Source organism: Rutidosis leptorrhynchoides, chromosome 3, assembly GCF_046630445.1.
Source record: "Rutidosis leptorrhynchoides isolate AG116_Rl617_1_P2 chromosome 3, CSIRO_AGI_Rlap_v1, whole genome shotgun sequence".
Classification (NCBI taxonomy): Eukaryota; Viridiplantae; Streptophyta; class Magnoliopsida; order Asterales; family Asteraceae; genus Rutidosis; species Rutidosis leptorrhynchoides.
The window spans coordinates 50,114,861-50,130,254 of record NC_092335.1 but is presented as its reverse complement, the minus strand read 5'-3'; the positions used below and the strand labels follow the sequence as shown (position 1 = coordinate 50,130,254).

Here is a 15,394-nt window from a genome sequence, read left to right as displayed (position 1 = left end):
TGTTGAGAGGTCCACTTTACAACAACAACAACAACAACAAAACCCAATACCACATGAGTGGTGTATGGGGGAGGTGAGATGTAGACAATCCTTCCCCTATCTGAGAAATAAAGACAAGTCATTTCTCCACCCAGAGTGAAACACTCTCAAGAGTAGAGAAAGTCATCCCTCTCTTTATTCGACGGATAAAGAGATTGCTTCCGAGAGGACCTCCGGCCTTTAGGTAGGAAAAAGTTTTTTTTTAAAAAAATAAATTAAAAATACAGAATAAAAATAATAATAATAGACGCCATGAAAATGGTAGAATCAAAATTTCCATGGGTTTTAAATCTTGCCTGGAATTCAATTTAGGATCTAAGAGTCAGTCAAGTCGCCAATAAATCGACGATTGTTGTCGACTCAATAATAGAGCTGTAAAAAATAAGGTCCTACCAAGATTTGAACTCGGGTTACTGGATTCAGAGTCCAATATCCTAACCACTAGACCATAGGACCAATCTATGGTAAAGTGAGAGGTCCAGTTGAGAGGTCCACTTTGATTTGAGAAATCTTTCCATTTTAACAATATTCGGAAAAATGGTAAAGTGATTTACAAGTAACAACAAATAGGTCAATTAACGATAACTGGACAAAGGTTTGTAGAGATTAACTTTCAACACAATGATTGCCTCGTGTCTTTTGATAAGATAATTATTAGTTTTCATAATATTGAAAACGTTTTATGATATAGATGAAACCTTTTAAAGAATGATTTAGAATATATTTATATAAAATAAACTAAGGATATATATATATATATATATATATATATATATATATATATATATATATATAGTTTTGAAGAACTGAACGTTATATCGTTAAATAAAGATTTCGATTATATATATATATATATATATATATATATATATATATATACAAATTTCTAAACAATGATATATATATTTTACTACATAATAAAACATAATATTAGCAAATATTAATGTAGATATAAAACAAATTAATTATATTTAATTTTCTTGTATTAAAGATTTCAAAATAATATTATTTGATATATTATAATAAATAACGAGTCGATGATTTAAAGAAGCAAATGACCAAAACACTCAAATGAATAAGTTACATTTTAGTTAGTATAATTATTGGTGAAATAAGTCTATTTATTGATAAAGGTACGTGTCGTGAAACGTAAAGTACAAGTTTTCTAAGCGTACGAAAGGGCGTTCGAAAAACCAGAACCAGCACGTAAGTCGAGCGTCAACGTACAATTCATCGGTACTAAAATTACAAATCAACTATGTACGAGAATATAATATAATATTTAATTAATTCCAAAGATTAAATATATTATATATTAAATAATATATAAATATGTACAAGTAAGTGTCGGCAGAGTAAAATGAAAACTTGTGACCTGGAACATCAAGCCATGAGATCGCATGGCAAGATGCCCACAAACCCATGCGATCGCATGGCAGTGGGTAGGTGGCTCAAATGCTTATATAACGAATTCATTTTGCTCCGGATTCATTTCATTCCTCTCTTCATTCCTCCCTCTGTAAGTATTATTAATTATTTTTATTATATTATTATTATTATTATTTTTATTATTATTATTATTATTATTATTATTATTATTATTATTATTATTATTATTATTATTATTATAAATAAGATTAATATTATTATTAATCTTATTAGTATTATTATTGGAAGGTGTCTTATTATTACTAGTATTATACATAAAATATTACGACGAGGTCGTGAGCAAGTTATTTCATACGGGTTTTTCGAGCGGGAGGGAGCTAAAGAAAATATAGGTTATAGCTTTGGAGGTTATGGGTATGGTTCATGGGTATGCTCGTGAGTCAAATCTAGTGTTTATCATCTCCGTTGCGTCTACGTACTTTCCTGCAATATTGAATCACAATATTGATACGTGCGCATTTATATCTTATCTTTTATATTTTTAATAGTGTATCCATGTCTAGTGCTCGAGTATATATGTTTATGCATGATTGTATGCTTTAATTTTGTCGTTAGATAGTTTATGATGAATAACGAATTTGATACATATGTTATTGATAAAAGATATATGATATGCATGTCGTTGGAAAGCTGTCGAAAAAATAATAACTTTTCGTTTAGAAATCGTGTGTTTTCGAGGAACGGATTAAAATTTATGGTTAACTGAATTATAATTAACATTAATTGAAATTGCTTTTGAATTTGCAATTGATATTTAAACAACTTGTTTATAAGATTGATAATTTGGATTTTCAAATATTACTAACCGAGTAAATGAATTTCTATATAAGGCACGTCTCGTCTTGTTGAACAATTGTCAAAGTTGACTGTCTTATCATGTTTTAAAGCTTTATAAACCCTATAATCTGATTTTACAAGTATTGAAAAACTATATGAAATAATAAATCATGTTCGATTGCCAAGATAATTCATATATAATATAATTCCTGAAATAAATAATATTTTGAGTTTGATAAACTATAAAGTCGTTCAATTATCAAGACTTATACTATGTTAATAAACATGTATAGATTTAAAGATCATATTAGGTCAGGTTGACTTTTGAGATGACTTTTGTTAACTTTAACATGTCGGTCTCGAGCATTAGGATTGTGATACACTATGACCAGACCTAGCTTGTTAGACATGTATTGACCAACATATGTTCTCTAGGTTGAGATCTACGGTTATTTTGCATTTCAAGTTTCGGTCACATTTCGGTGAATGACCTTATGTGCTGCTAAGGTGAGTTTCATATGCTCCCTTTTTAATTGCTTTTGCAATCTATATTTTTGGGCTGAGAATACATGCACTTTATTTTAAACACAATGGATACAAGTACATACTAAATTCTACACTGAGTTTGAACCAAAAATCCCTTAGCTTTGGTAACTAGTAACTGCCGGTTATAAGAACTGGTGGGCGCGAGTAGTTATATATGGATCCATAGGGCTTGACATCCCCGTCTGTTCCAGGTATAGAAACCCTAGCCTGAACTATAAAACAGACGTATGCTATTTGAGTTTAGTACACGTTAGATTGCGTGTATTGTACATGTTGGTTGCATGTATGTTAAAACAGGGGTACTTATTATAACGTTAAAGTTTAGTTACCAGGGTGCTCAATTTCGTAGAATATTTTGATAAACGTTTCTGGATGAAACAACTGAAATCTTATGATCCACCTTGATATACAGATTATGCACAACATTAAAACTATGAACTCACCAACCTTTGTGTTGACACTTTTAAGCATGTTTATTCTCAGGTTCCTAAAAGTCTTCCGTTGTTTGCTTATATGTGATACAAGCTATATGCATTGTAGTGACCCGAACTTTTCCATGTTTATATATATATTAAATGAAATTGTTATTTACATGATTAAGTGTTTCCAACATGTTAAGCAATCAAACTTGTTAAGACTTGATTAATTGAAATAGGTTTCATATAGACATTTGACCACCCAAGTTGACGAACGTTAAAACTTGTAAAAACTATATGATGACATATATATGGTTATATATATAGTTAACATGATTTTATGATAAGTAATTATCTCATTAGGTATTTTAACAATGAGTTATATACATAAAAATGAGACTATTAAATTAAGAAACTCGAAAACGATATATATAACGATTATCATTATAACAAAGTCTTACTAAGTACATATGAATCATATTAAGATATTGATACACTTGGTTAATTATGTTAAATGATAAGTAAATATATCATTAAGTGTATTAACAATGAACTACATATGTAAAAATAAGACTACTAACTTAATGATTTCGAAACGAGACATATATGTAACGATTATCGTTGTAACGACATTTAACTCTATATATATATCATACTAAGATATATTATATATCATAATATCATGATAATGTAAAAATTTAACATCTCTTTAGATATAATAAACAATGGGTTAATAACATTTAACAAGACCGTTAACCTAAAGGTTTCAAAACAACATATACATGTAACGACTAACGATGACTTAACGACTCAGTTAAAATGTATTTACATGTAGTGTTTTAATATATATATTCATACACTTTTGAAAGACTTCAAGACACTTATCAAAATACTTCTACTTAACAAAAATGCTTACAATTACATCCTCGTTTAGTTTCATCAACAATTCTACTCGTATGCTCCCGTATTCGTACTCGTACAATACACAGCTTTTAGATGTATGTACTATTGGTATATACACTCCAATGATCAGCTCTTAGCAGCCCATTTGAGTCACCTAACACATGTGGGAACCATAATTTGGCAACTAGCATGAAATATCTCATAAAATTACAAAAATATGAGTAATCATTCATGACTTATTTACATGCAAACAAAATTACACATCCTTTATATCTAATCCATATACCAACGACCAAAAACACCTACAAACACTTTCATTCTTCATTTTTCTTCATCTAATTGATCTCTCTCAAGTTCTATCTTCAAGTTCTAAGTGTTCTTCATAAATTCTATAAGTTCTAGTTTCATAAAAGCAAGAATACTTCCAAGTTTGCTAGCTTACTTCCAATCTTGTAAAGTGATCATCCAACCTCAAAAAATCTTTATTATTTACAGTAAGATATCTTTCTAATACAAGGTAATACTCATATTCAAACTTTGATTCAATTTCTATAACTATAACAATCTTATTTCAAGTGGAAATCTTACTTGAACTTGTTTTCGTGTCATGATTCTGCTTCAAGAACTTTCAAGCCATCCAAGGATCCTTTGAAGCTAGATCTATTTTTCTTATTTCTAGTAGGTTTATCCACAAAACCTGAGGTATTAATGATGTTCATAACATCATTCGATTCATATATATAAAACTACCTTATTCGAAGGTTTAAACTTGAAATCACTAGAACATAGTTTAGTTAATTCTAAACTTGTTCGCAAACAAAAGTTAATCCTTCTAACTTGACTTTTAAAATCAACTAAACACATGTTCTATATCTATATGATATGCTAACTTAATGATTTAAAACCTGAAAACACAAAAAACACCGTAAAATCGGATATACGCCGTCGTAGTAACACCGCGGGCTGTTTTGGGTTAGTTAATTAAAAACTATGTTAAACTTTGATTTAAAAGTTGTTCTTCTGGGAAAATTATTTTTCTTATGAACATGAAACTATATCCAAAAATCATGGTTAAACTCAAAGTGGAAGTATGTTTTCTAAAATGGTCATCTAGACGTCGTTTTTTCGACTGAAATGACTACCTTTACAAAAATGACTTGTAACTTATATTTCTGACTATAAACCTATACTTTTTCTGTTTAGATTCATAAAATAGAGTTCAATATGAAACCATATCAATTTTATTCACTCAAAACGGATTTAAAACTAAGAAGTTATGGGTAAAACAAGATTGGATATTTTTTGATTGTTGTAGCTACGGGAAATATTGTAACAATTCTATATAAATCATATCATAGCTAACTTATATTGTATTATACATGTATTCTAATATATTATTTAATCTTGGGATACCATAGACACGTATGCAAATGTTTTGACATATCATATCGACCCATGTATATATATTATTTGGAACAACCATAGACACTCTATATGCAGTAATGTTGGAGTTAGTTATACAGGGTTGAGGTTGATTCCAAAAATATATATACTTTGAGTTGTGATCTATCCTGAGACGTGTATACACTGGGTCGTGGATTCATTTAAGATAATAGATATCGATTTATTTCTGTACATCTAACTGTGGACAACTAGTTGTAGGTTACTAACGAGGACAGCTGACTTAATAAACTTAAAACAGTAAAACGTATTAAAAATGTTGTAAATATATTTTGAACATACTTTGATATATATGTACATATTTGTTATAGGTTCGTGAATCGACCAGTGATCAAGTCTTACTTCCCGACGAAGTAAAAATCTGTGAAAGTGAGTTATAGTCCCACTTTTAAAATCTAATATTTTGGGATGAGAATACATGCAGTTTTATAAATATTTTACGAAATAGACACAAGTAATTGAAACTACATTATATGGGTGAATGATCAAAGCCGAATATGCCCCTTTTGCTTGGTAACCTAAGAATTAGTAAACCGATCTACTAATTAACGCGAATCCTAAAGATAGATCTATTGGGCCTAACGAACCCCATCCAAAGTACCGGATGCTTTAGTACTTCGAATTCGTTTTTATCATGTCCGAAGGATTTCCCGGAATGATAGGGGATATTCTTATATGCAACTTGTTAATGTCGGTTACCAGGTGTTCACCATATGAATAATTTTTATCTCTATGTATGGGATATATATTGAAATATGAAATCTTGTGGTCTATTATTATGATTTGATAATATATAGGTTAAATCTATAACTCACCAACATTTTTGTTGACGTTTTAAGCATGTTTATTTTCAGGTGATTATTAAGAGCTTCCGCTGTTGCATACTAAAATAAGGACAAGATTTAGAGTCCATGCTTGTATGATATTATGTAAAAACTGCATTCAAGAAACTTATTTTTGATGTAATATATTCTTATTGTAAACCATTATGTAATGGTCGTGTGTAAACGGTATATTTTAGATTATCATTACTTGATAATCTACGTAATATTTTTTTTAAAACCTTTATCGATAAAATAAAGGTTATGGTTGTTTTAAAAATGAATGCAGTCTTTGAAAAATGTCTCATATAGAGGTCAAAATCTCGCGACGAAATCAATTAATATGGAACGTTTATAATCAATATGAACGGGACATTTCAGTTGGTATCTGAGCGTTGGTCTTAGAGAACCAGAAATTTGCATGAGTGTGTCTTATCGAGTTTGTTAGGATACATTAGTGAGTCTGGACTTCGACCGTGTTTTCTTTAAAAATGATTGCTTAACACTTTTGTTGGAAACTATATATTATTAACATGTAAATATTATGTGATATATTAATATCTTAATGTGTTTGATATTGTGTGATAGATGTCTACCTCTAGTATAAATCCCATTGATTCACCTAATAATAATGAAGAGTCGAATATATTTTGGGAAGATTCACAAATTCTAGAAGAGGAACCGGAAGAGGAGGAACCAGAAGAGGAGGAACCGGAAGAAAAGGAACCAGAAGAGGAGGAACCAGAAGAAGAGGTTCCGGAGGAAGAAATATTGATACCTATAGTAAATCGATTAAATAAAAGAAAATCCTCAACCAACGGACCAAAGTTAATAATGGTCAATGGTGTTTCCGTCGAAGAAGCAAAATATTGGGAAGATTACCAATTTTCCGATGAATCAGATCCCGATGAGGATTCTGATGATGTTATAGAAATTACCTCGACCCAATTTAATAAAGCAAAAGAAAATAATAAGGAAAAAGGTATAAAAATAGAGAAACCCGATTCCAACCTCGATGAACTTTATATGTATCGGCAACATCCGTATTTCCTAAAATGTAACAATGACCCGGGAACCTCTAAACCACCAGGTTTTTCTAAACCATTATGGAAAACGACTGCTCGTATTAGAGGAACACCATATATTCCTAGGAAATTAGGAAAATGAACCAAGTCCGAAGAAGAAGAAACCAGTGATTCAGATTAGAGGGTTGTAATCATGTTGTGTATTATATGTATTGTAGTGTGCTTGTACTTTTATGTTCTATGTAAAATTTGCTTGTATTGTTTGTTAATTATCTTTTACGAATCTAATCCTTGTCTATTTTACAGTATAAAAACAAAATGGACGTTGAGGATAAACAACCGAATATTTTAGAAGACCTACCAGAGGATATGATTGAGGAAATCTTGTCTAGAGTCGGTCAGAATTCATCAGCACATTTAGTTATGGCGAAATTAACTTGTCAAACATTTGAAAGACTTTTCAGAAATGCCTTAGTTTATAAAAGGCTTTCCTTTGATAGGTGGGGTATATCACATTGGGGAGACCGTAAGTTAAGCCGTGTTTTCTTTAAAGCGTTAAATGCGGGAAACCCAAATGCAATTTTACGCTACGGGTTAAGAACCTATTTTGACTCAACATATCCCAACATAGGATTTCGTGAATTAGAAAGAGCTTCTAACATGCAACATAAAGAAGCATGTTATGCTTACGGGTTAGTGATGTTCGCTTCTTACCAAAGTGAGAAAAAGAACATCGGATTGCAACTTTTAAATAAAACCTTCCCACAAGTGACGGATTCAGTAGTTGGGGTGAGAAACAAGGTTTTTAGATTATTACGGGGCTGTTGGACATTACGAAACCCTCGTCCTTTTGACGACATTACAACATGCTGCCTAGCCAATGGTCATAACGGTTATTTTCCACAAGACCAAGGATGGGAAGTCGTCTTAGTAAAACCAGAATGCATGACTTGTTTCTGGACTTATGAATTACGTGTCTTTATTTCCTTTTCTGAACAATTTGCGTATTAACTAGGTTTATCTTCAAAACTGTCCTGTATCAAAGTGTACTATATTTCATGTTATATGTAATATAGCGAAGTTGTAAGTTTGAAGAATATTTGTATGCGATATATTATTATGATCAGTTTTTCATATGGAATTGTAGTAGTTGAATTGTATATTAGCTACTAAGTATGAACTTAACGGGTATGTAGTACCCGATTTAAACTTATAAAACGCTAATATGAAGAAAAAGCTTTTATAAATGAGTTCATATTATGCTACGAAATACTATTGACTACTCTTAATATTCTGTATGATTAACTCGATTCAGTTGGCTATTTTGAAGGAAATGGCACCGACTACTCGACACACCATGAATATGAGCAAAGAGGAATTTCGTACCTTTCTTGCTGCAAACATAGCCGCAGTACAAGCTGCGCTACATACCAACAATAACTCTGAATCTAGCAATGCAGCTAATGGCGCAAGAAATCGTGTAGGATGCTCCTACAAAGAATTCACTGCCTGCAAACCTTTGGAATTTGATGGAACCGAAGGACCAATTGGATTGAAACAGTGGACCGAGAAAGTCGAATTGGTGTTTGCCATAAGTAAGTGTACTGAAGAGGACAAAGTTAAGTACGCTATGCATACCTTCATAGGTACTGCGTTAACGTAGTGGAACACCTATCTTGAACAGGTAGGACAAAATGCTGCTTACGCACTACCGTGGTCGGCATTCAAGCAATTGATGAATGAGCAGTACCGTCCTAGAAACGAAGTCAATAAACTCAAGGCAGAACTTAGAGAGTTACGAACACAAGGGTTCGACGTTACTACATATGAACGAAAATTCACAGAGTTGTGCCTATTGTGTCCGGGAGCATTCAAAGATGAAGAAGAGAAGATCGACGCATTTGTAAAAGGGTTACCAGTAAGGATTCAAGAAGATATGAGTTCACACAAGCCCGCTTCTATACAGAAGGCAAGTCGAATGGCTCATAAACTCATAAATCAGATTGAGGGAAGAATTAAAGAACAGGCGGCCGAAGAAGCCAACACGAAATAACTCAAGAGGAAGTGGGAGGAAAACGGTGACAAGAGTCACCAGTACAACAACAACAACAACAATTACAACCACAATCGCAACAACTATCCCAACAACCGCAACAACAATCGCAACAATAACCGCAATCCTAACAATAACTACAACAAACATCCCAACAACTACAACAACCGTTTCAACAACAATAACAATCCCAACAACAACCTCAATAACAACAACGGCAACAAAAACCAAAAACAGCCATGTCATAGGTGTGAAGAAAATCATCAGGGGTTTTGCACGACATTTTGCAATAGGTGTAAAAGAAATGGTCATAGCGCGACAAAGTGTGAGGTCTACGGACCAAAGTTTAACAGAACTAAAGGAACAAATAATGTCGGAACAAGTAATGCCGAAACGAATAGTGTCGGAGCAAGTAATACCAACGCTGTTTGTTATAAATGTGGAAAACCGGGCCACATTATTAGAAATTGCCCGAATCAGGGGAATACTAATGGCCAGGGTCGTGGAAGAGTTTTCAATATTAATGCGGCAGAAGCACAGGAAGACCCGGAGCTTGTTACGGGTACGTTTCTTATTGACGACAAATCTGCTTATGTTTTATTTGATTCGGGTACGGATAAAAGCTATATGAGTAGAGAATTTTATGCTAAATTAAGTTGCCCATTGACACCTTTGGATAGTAAATTTTTACTCGAATTAGCAAATGGTAAATTAATTTCAGCAGATAATATATGTCGGAATCGAGAAATTAAACTGGTTAGCGAAACATTTAAGATTGACTTGATACCAGTAGAGTTAGGGAGTTTTGATGTGATAATCGGTATGGACTGGTTGAAAGAAGTGAAAGCAGAGATCGTTTGTTACAAAAATGCAATTCGCATTATACGAGAAAAAAGAAAAACCTTAATGGTGTACGGAGAAAAGAGCAACGCGAAGTTAAATCTTATTAGTAACCTGAAGGCACAAAAACTAACAAGAAAAGGTTGCTATGCTGTGCTAGCACACGTCAAGAAAGTCAATTCCGAAGAAAAGAACATCAATGATGTTCCCGTCGCAAAAGAATTTCCCGATGTATTTCCGAAAGAATTACCGGGACTACCTCCACACCGATCCGTTGAATTTCAAATAGACCTTGTACCGGGAGCTGCACCAATAGCTCGTGCTCCATACAGACTCGCACCTAACGAAATGAAGGAACTTCAGAGCCAATTACAAGAACTTTTAGAGCGTGATTTCATTCGACCAAGCACATCACCGTGGGGAGCTCCTATTTTGTTTGTCAAGAAGAAGGATGGTACATTTAGGTTGTGTATCGACTACCGAGAGTTGAACAAACTTACCATCAAGAACCGCTACCTACTACCGAGAATCGATGACTTATTTGATCAACTACAAGGCTCGTCGGTTTATTCGAAGATTGATTTACATTCTGGGTATCATCAAATGCGGGTGAAGGAGGATGATATTCCAAAGACTGCTTTTAGGATGCGTTACGATCATTACGAGTTTATGGTCATGCCGTTTGGTTTAACTAATGCACCAGCTGTGTTCATGGACCTCATGAACTGAGTGTGTGGGCCATATCTTGACAAGTTTGTCATTGTTTTCATCAATGACATACTTATTTACTCGAAGAATGATCAAGAGCACGAAGAACATTTGAGAAAAGTGCTAGAGTTGCTGAGAAAAGAAAAACTGTACGCTAAGTTTTCAAAGTGTGCATTTTGGTTGGAAGAAGTTCAATTCCTCGGTCACATAGTGAACAAAGAAGGTATTCAGGTGGATCCAGCAAAGATTGAAACCGTTGAAAAGTGGGAAACCCCGAAAACTCCGAAACACATACGCCAGTTTTTAGGACTAGCTGGTTATTACAGGAGATTCATCCAAGACTTTTCCAGAATAGCAAAACCCTTGACTGCATTAACGCATAAAGGGAAGAAATTTGAATGGAATGATGAACAAGAGAAAGCGTTTCAGTTATTGAAGAAAAAGCTAACTACGGCACCTATATTGTCATTGCCTGAAGGGAATGATGATTTTGTGATATATTGTGACGCCTCAAAGCAAGGTCTCGGTTGTGTATTAATGCAACGAATGAAAGTAATTGCTTATGCGTCTAGACAATTGAAGATTCACGAACAGAATTATACGACGCATGATTTGGAATTAGGCGCGGTTGTTTTTGCATTAAAGACTTGGAGGCACTACTTATATGGGGTCAAAAGTATTATATATACCGACCACAAAAGTCTTCAACACATATTTAATCAGAAACAACTGAACATGAGGCAGCGCAGGTGGATTGAATTATTGAATGATTATGACTTTGAGATTCGTTACCACCCAGGGTGTAACATCCTCAATCGGGCCTAGCTGTAAGATTACTATTTTTACCCTTAAGTTAGTAATGTGTTACTATATGCTTTTATTTTTATTTAATATTTATTATTATTTAATGATGTGGTTAGGACCAGTTTGTGACAAGGGTCACAGAACAGGTTTGTTTATTTAATTTGAACTTCGTTTGGGTTGCCAAATGTTGTACGAAAGATATCAGTAAATACCCGTGTATCGCACAGTGTGGGAATTAAACCCAATTAAGTGACTAGTGCATGTGTTCTTCTTCCCATTTCTAGAAAATTCCCAAACAAACCCGTTCTTCATCTTCCTCACCTACAATCAAACCCTAATCCTTAATCTTTAGCTAGAGCTCAAATTGTTCATATCTTTGTGTTCCTTGTGATTCACTGATTCGTTTAAGGTAAGGATCACAAGCTTTCATGCTCTAACAAGTAGTGAATAAGTTGTGGTCGATTTTGGTGTTTAAAACGAGCTCTAGATCGAGATTTGAGGATTTCATCGTGAAGTTCGTAGCCTTTGTTCAGTTTCTAATGAAGACGAACACACTCGGCCGACTGTCGGTCGATAGTCGACCGACTGAGGGTTGAACCGGCCGACTGTTGAGTGAACCGACCGACTGAGATTTACCTTCGGCCGATTGATGTAATACTAAATGAATTGACCGACTGGGAAAGTCAGTCGATCGGTTGTGTCGACAGTAGACCGACTGTAAGAGTCAGTCGACTGACTGAGTGTCCAGGGCAGAATATTTTACCTAAGTGTTAATTTTTTAGCCGTTATGCTGCCCGTTTGTATTTTGATGTTTATGATGTAAATTTTGAAAGATGTAAATTTTGAAAGATGTAAATTTTGAAAGTGCACAAGTGTTAAGCAAAAATTTTTAGCGGACAGTTTTTGATACAAAAAATTATATATATTGTGTTATTTGATGTTAACAAATAGAAACTAACTTGTGTATATGTTTTCTCAAGAGAAAAGGAGAAAAAGAAGGTTCAGTGATTAGATAGCTGAATACCTTCTCATTTGCTGGTAATTGGTGAGTGGGACTAACTGGAGAATATAGTATATAGAAGCATGTTATATTATGATTGCATTGCTTGTTAGATATACTTATTGTTGTGGTTAGTTAGTACTTCTACATGTTAGTTGATGCTTGTCTGCTGGAGCCCGGTGCGTCCCTATTGTGTGGTAGCCTCGGTAGGAGAGATCAACCTGCGGGTTGGGTTCCTCTGTGGTAGCCTAGACAGCTGTGGTGTATATATATGTGAATGACGCGTCCTTCGCGTGTGGATTATGTATATACATACGGTGGTGGAGGAACTTCTGGTAAGCCCCAGTCCGATCAGCTGGTGGTTAATGGTTTGGCCGAGCCGCCAGAGTCTCTGTAGACTTCACTTGGGTGATGTTTGTATGTTAGACTATTGTGACATGCTTAGTATAACACTTCTGTATGCTATGGTCTGTAGTTAGTCGTACTCACTTAGCTTCGTGCTAATTCCTCTCCATCTCCTCCCTGCAGGTTGTTAGCTTTTGTAGATAGTGCTTTTGGGAGAAGACGGGCATGATGATGTTATATTTAACAGGGTTAACTCTGATGTGGTCTTTTAGAATATGAACCGTGTACTTTTGAAAACAGAATGTATTTACGTCTCTTCCTGCTAATATGTAAATTGTTTTAATGACACGTGACATCGGTTTGTACAAATGTCGATATCGTATTTAATTAATATTATGCTTCCGCCACGTATTTATTATAAAAAAATTGGCGGTGTCACAAGTTGGTATCAGAGCTGAGTTTGGCAGCATGTGCATTGTGATCTACATGTCATGTTCCCAAACTTAGAAGAGTCATGTCAAACATAACATGCTGGGGATGGGTTAAGTGAGTATTAGGACAGGATATGTGTTAGTTGTTAGTACTAACGGAATTTATACTAAGCTTTGGTGTGAGTGTTGTGGTAGTGCAGTAATGGCAGATAATGAAGCAACCACTACTGGCCCTACTGTCCCTGGAACTGGTACTTTTAGAGCCCATGACGAAGATGGACATGTGTCTTCAGAAGAAGAAACTTCTCAAGAAGTAATAGAACTTCAAAGTCGGTTATTAGAAGCTCAAGAGAAAATCAAAGAATTAGAATAAGAACGGGCGCAATGGAACCCTAATACCACTGCGTTAAACACAACCTTTCCTCCTAACCTTTATAATCAAGCTGGTGGCAGTTCCCAATCACAGTTTCCACAAAATACCTATCAAAACTATCAAATGCCATTTCCGTTTAACCAGACTTTTCCTAATCAAATGATGTACCCATTTCAAGTCCCTGAGACAAGAAGGAAGTGTACCTATAAACAGTTTATGGACTGCAAACCTCCTGAGTACAGTGGTCACACAAACCCTACAATGACCCGTTCTTCATCTTCCTCACCTACAATCAAACCCTAATCCTTAATCTTTAGCTAGAGCTCAAATTGTTCATATCTTTGTGTTCCTTGTGATTCACTGATTCGTTTAAGGTAAGGATCACAAGCTTTCATGCTCTAACAAGTAGTGAATAAGTTGTGGTCGATTTTGGTGTTTAAAACGAGCTCTAGATCGAGATTTGAGGATTTCATCGTGAAGTTCGTAGCCTTTGTTCAGTTTCTAATGAAGACGAACACACTCGGCCGACTGTCGGTCGATAGTCGACCGACTGAGGGTTGAACCGGCCGACTGTTGAGTGAACCGACCGACTGAGATTTACCTTCGGCCGATTGATGTAATACTAAATGAATTGACCGACTGGGAAAGTCAGTCGATCGGTTGTGTCGACAGTAGACCGACTGTAAGAGTCAGTCGACTGACTGAGTGTCCAGGGCAGAATATTTTACCTAAGTGTTAATTTTTTAGCCGTTATGCTGCCCGTTTGTATTTTGATGTTTATGATGTAAATTTTGAAAGATGTAAATTTTGAAAGTGCACAAGTGTTAAGCAAAAATTTTTAGCGGACAGTTTTTGATACAAAAAATTATATATATTGTGTTATTTGATGTTAACAAATAGAAACTAACTTGTGTATATGTTTTCTCAAGAGAAAAGGAGAAAAAGAAGGTTCAGTGATTAGATAGCTGAATACCTTCTCATTTGCTGGTAATTGGTGAGTGGGACTAACTGGAGAATATAGTATATAGAAGCATGTTATATTATGATTGCATTGCTTGTTAGATATACTTATTGTTGTGGTTAGTTAGTACTTCTACATGTTAGTTGATGCTTGTCTGCTGGAGCCCGGTGCGTCCCTATTGTGTGGTAGCCTCGGTAGGAGAGATCAACCTGCGGGTTGGGTTCCTCTGTGGTAGCCTAGACAGCTGTGGTGTATATATATGTGAATGACGCGTCCTTCGCGTGTGGATTATGTATATACATACGGTGGTGGAGGAACTTCTGGTAAGCCCCAGTCCGATCAGCTGGTGGTTAATGGTTTGGCCGAGCCGCCAGAGTCTCTGTAGACTTCACTTGGGTGATGTTTGTGTGTTAGACTATTGTGACATGCTTAGTATAACACT

At 34.6% G+C, this 15,394-nt stretch overlaps 1 non-coding gene across 1 annotated transcript; it reads right to left on the bottom strand.

The window, feature by feature from the left end:
- Positions 1-423: 423 nt before the first annotated feature.
- Positions 424-495, bottom strand: TRNAQ-CUG (transfer RNA glutamine (anticodon CUG)). The gene has a single exon. It is a non-coding gene; the product is annotated as a tRNA-Gln (tRNA).
- Between the last annotated feature and the right edge of the window lie 14,899 nt (positions 496-15,394).